Raw genomic sequence first — 4,169 nt, forward strand, 5'->3', positions numbered from 1 at the left:
GAGGAGGTTCATCTTTCAGTTTTATAGAGCAGTTTGCATTATTATTACTGGATTACAGGAGAAAGAGCCCAAACCAAACTTATGAAGACAGTTGAAGATAAAGCTGTGATTAACAGAGTCAAACTCTTTGTAAAAGTCTCAAAAGAGTCTAAAACTATCCTCAGAATCCAGGTGTGAGGAATCTAGAAGGTCAAGAACAAGACCAATATTGTCAGAGATGTGTCTGTTTTGTATGAGTCCGGATTGTGTCTCTGCAATAACTGAATTTAGAACTGATTTAAGTCTTTTGGAAAAGATAGATGCAAGAATCTTGTTTCTCCAGCTGGAAAAAGTCAGAAGAATGACTCTCAGCTTCTTCTAACCATTTCAGCCTTGATCTGACAAAGGCTCCTTCAGCTCTGTTCTTATCAATGTGCTCTAGTTTTTCTTGGAAGATTGCTACATTTATTTTATCATCGTCTAATAAATCTGCTGGATTTTTGGGGGAAATTCCCATAATATCATGAACAACTTTATTTTCTTCTGCTTTTCTGGCTTTATTTCAATCTGAACTAAACTTTCTAAAAAAAGGGTCATTTTCAAATTTGAGAGGTTCCCAGTTCTTACCAGAACAGTTTTCTTCTTTAGCTTGATTCTAGAAATAAGAGACTAATTCAGAAACCTTTTGTTGTTCTATGTCCAGTTTAAGCAGTGAGTTCTTTAGAATCTTTCCTGTTTGGGGACCTGGTCTCAGATGATTGAATAGACATAGAAATGGCTTTATGATCTGTAGTGGAGAAGGAAAAATGTTAACTTCAAGATCATCTGCACTTAGACAATCAGACACCAGCCAGTAATCGAAGCGGGACTGTTTGGATCCATCATTATTACTGCAGGTATAAACAGAATCTGATGGAATTTTTCTCTCCAGACATCTTTTAGGTTCTATCTCTGCATAAATAAATGTAAGGGACTGTTGGAAGTTATCGCTCGTGGTGGCCATCTGTCCAGTTGATTATTTAAAACCATATTAAAATCTCCTCCCATTAAATAATAGCATCAGGAAATTTGTTTAGACCACAAATTATATTGCTTTCAATCAAAGAAGAAAAAAAACACTGAAAGGAAAATAATTCCAACAAAATCAGACACGTGTTATGCCATTGTAATTAAAAAAACGAATATATTTTACATTTTAATACAAACAAGAAATATTTTATTTCATTTTTCAAAAGATTAATAACTAAAACACCTTGACAATATTTGGATAATCTAACTAGACATAGTTTTGCATATATATATATATATATATATATATATATACATATTAGAGGTGTCAGGTGATTAAAATTATGTAAAAGAGAATCTAGGATTGTTCCAGACAGATTTTCCCCACAGGAGGATCAGCTGGAGACATTAGAGAATGATTTTCAGATAAAGAGCAGACAGACCCCAGAAGGAATCGCTCCAAATACTTTGGTGTACTCTGAAGGAGAAATGGGGAGGTTCCATTTCAATAGAAATTCTTCATACGTTCAAAGAAGACCTTGATTGTTAAATCATTGATCCACAAAAATCATATTGTTACAAAGAAGTGATTGATGTTTCTAGAAGATGTTCTTATTATTACAAATAATAGATTTCTGTGGTGAAAAGTTGTGTTTGTAAATAAGTGACCGTGACAAAAAGACTTGGAGAGAAAACGCTGAAAACTTGACTGGGATTTTACCGACATCCGAATGACACGAGAACAAAACTGATCCCACCTGTTTGAGATCTAACGATGTGTCTCTGAGACAGAAAGCCTGACTGTGTTTCATCCATTATTGAGCTGAGAGGAAATTTAAGGCGTTTGGATAAAAATGTTGCAAAGATTTTATAATCCTTGTTCAATAATGACATTGGTCTGCAGTTCTCTAAAATCAAAGTGTCTTTGCTGGATTTTGGAATGAAAGTAGTCAAACCTTGAGTTAAAGCTGCAGGAAGCTGTTTTTATCCATACTTTCCAAAAATCCTTCCATTAAAAAGGAGAAAGGATTGATCAAATCCAGAGATCAACCATCTGTCCCTGGAGATTTGTTCTTTTTTAGTTGACCAATGGCACACATCACCTCCTCAAGAGGAAATGGGTTCTCACACTGTTGATCTCAGTTTCAGAAATGGTTCTATGGATCTAATCCTCAGAATCCTGTTTAGAAAGGATCAAAAATGAAATTGAAGGAGTTTGAGAGAACAGTTTGTGCTTTATTTGTCCTCTTTCCTTAAAGAAGAACAAACACATTCAAAGTTAGTTGTTAGTTTTTACCTCTGATCATCAAACTATTGTATTTTATTGTGAAAAACCTTTTCAAAGTGGATCAAGTATCTAAATGGAGAAGAGTCTGGATGGAGTAGGAACTGTTTTCTCTCTAAATCTGAACATTTCTTTTTCTCCACTTGTTGCCGGGTAGACTTTCAAGAATTTGATTTTTGTTAGTGTAACAGGAGTTTTGTTCAGTTTCTTTAAGTCCACCAAATTCACTGGAAATGGTTTTCTGAACATTCCTANTGTGATCTACAAGATTGGAATATGTTTGGAAGGTAAACATGACTTGGTCATGTTTTAGACACATGTTTAATCCTTGTAAATTGAACAACCCCACTTTTCCCCTTTTTTCAGTGTAGGAACTGTTTTCTCTCTAAATCTGAACATTTCTTTTTCTCCAGTTGTTGCCGGGTAGACTTTCAAGAATTTGATTTTTGTTTGTGTAACAGGAGTTTTGTTCAGTTTATTTAAGTCCACCAAATTCACTGGAAATGGTTTTATGAACATTCCTACCTGGTGTTTGTCTGTCCGAGGGTCCTTGAACTCATCACGGTGACACAGCAGACACTCTACTGAGCATGCGCGCTCAGACTGCGGCCGTGGCTGAGGTAAGACGTGCTCCTCCTCGTGTCCATTCTTCGTCATGATATTTGAGCTCAAACTGTTTTTTCATTTGTTTAATCTGGATCTAACTAAAGTAGAAATCGTTCTGCATTCATTCTCCTTGGTTTGTGATGTTATTTTTGTTATTAGCCGCTCTAAACGAGCCGAGGCGACGTTTTCCGGTCTGGGTCGAGTGGACGCTGGCATGATTGTTGCCGCTACTCACCAGCAATCTTTTGTACTTTTTAATGCCACGGATGTATGCACTCTGATACTCGAGGAGAAGACATATATGGTTGTTATCTGACTTTGGAGAACTTTTTTCGTTGTTGTCATAGCCTAAATGTCAAGAATGACTCTGAAAGATTTCTATATTAAAAGTCCAATGANTTGAGGAGAGCTGGAGACACACGTCTGCTCGTGACCCGGAACCGGAAATCTGTCCATAATAGCTGATACCGTCGTACCTAGTATAACCTGCTCGGCGTCTCCTCTCTTTGTCTACGGTTGGTGCTATTTCAACGATGATCCCGTGCGAGATATACGTTTGGACACTCCTTACCTGGACACTACTGCTGATTTTCCACCGGCCTACGGCAGGGATAATTCCGTACTCCGCTTCGGAGCTTCTCCGTCTCCGTTTTCAGCCTGAGGTTCCGCCGCCTGTTCTTCACTTCCGCGCGGACTCTCCTCTCCCATACCGCCGAAGGTACGTCCACCGAGGCACTCACCGACACTTCCAAGATGACTCGTCTAATTCAGTGTGCTACTTCTCCTCCGCCACTCGTCGCCATCCTCGCAGCACCACACGCTCAGCAGACCACTGAGTGCTCGCCAGCCTCCCTAGGTCTGCGGATGCAGCTGGCGCTGTGCGCCAGAACTCTACAGAAGTCAACTTCGGTCTCATCAATATCCGCTCCCTCTCGAACAAGGGTCAGCTGATACAGGACATCATATCCGATCGTAAGCTTGACTTTCTTTGCGTGACTGAAACTTGGCAGCATCCAAACGATCACTCGCAACTCAACGAATCCACATTACATTTCCCAACCACGTTGCTCTGGACGGGGAGGAGGTCTCGCGGTGTTCTATCGCAAGAACTGGAAAGTCCTCCCGGCCCCTCTCCCCTCATTCAGCTCCATGGAGTGTTCCGCCTTCATGCTTCCGGGTCCTACTCCTACGGTAATAGCAGTGGTTTACCGTCCCCCTAAGGCGACCGCGGACTTCCTCGACCAAGTTGGAACTCTGCTCACCCACCTGTCATCCCTCTCACCTAATGTCA

The sequence above is a fragment of the Oryzias melastigma genome, unplaced genomic scaffold (genome assembly GCF_002922805.2).
Source record: "Oryzias melastigma strain HK-1 unplaced genomic scaffold, ASM292280v2 sc01837, whole genome shotgun sequence".
Classification (NCBI taxonomy): Eukaryota; Metazoa; Chordata; class Actinopteri; order Beloniformes; family Adrianichthyidae; genus Oryzias; species Oryzias melastigma.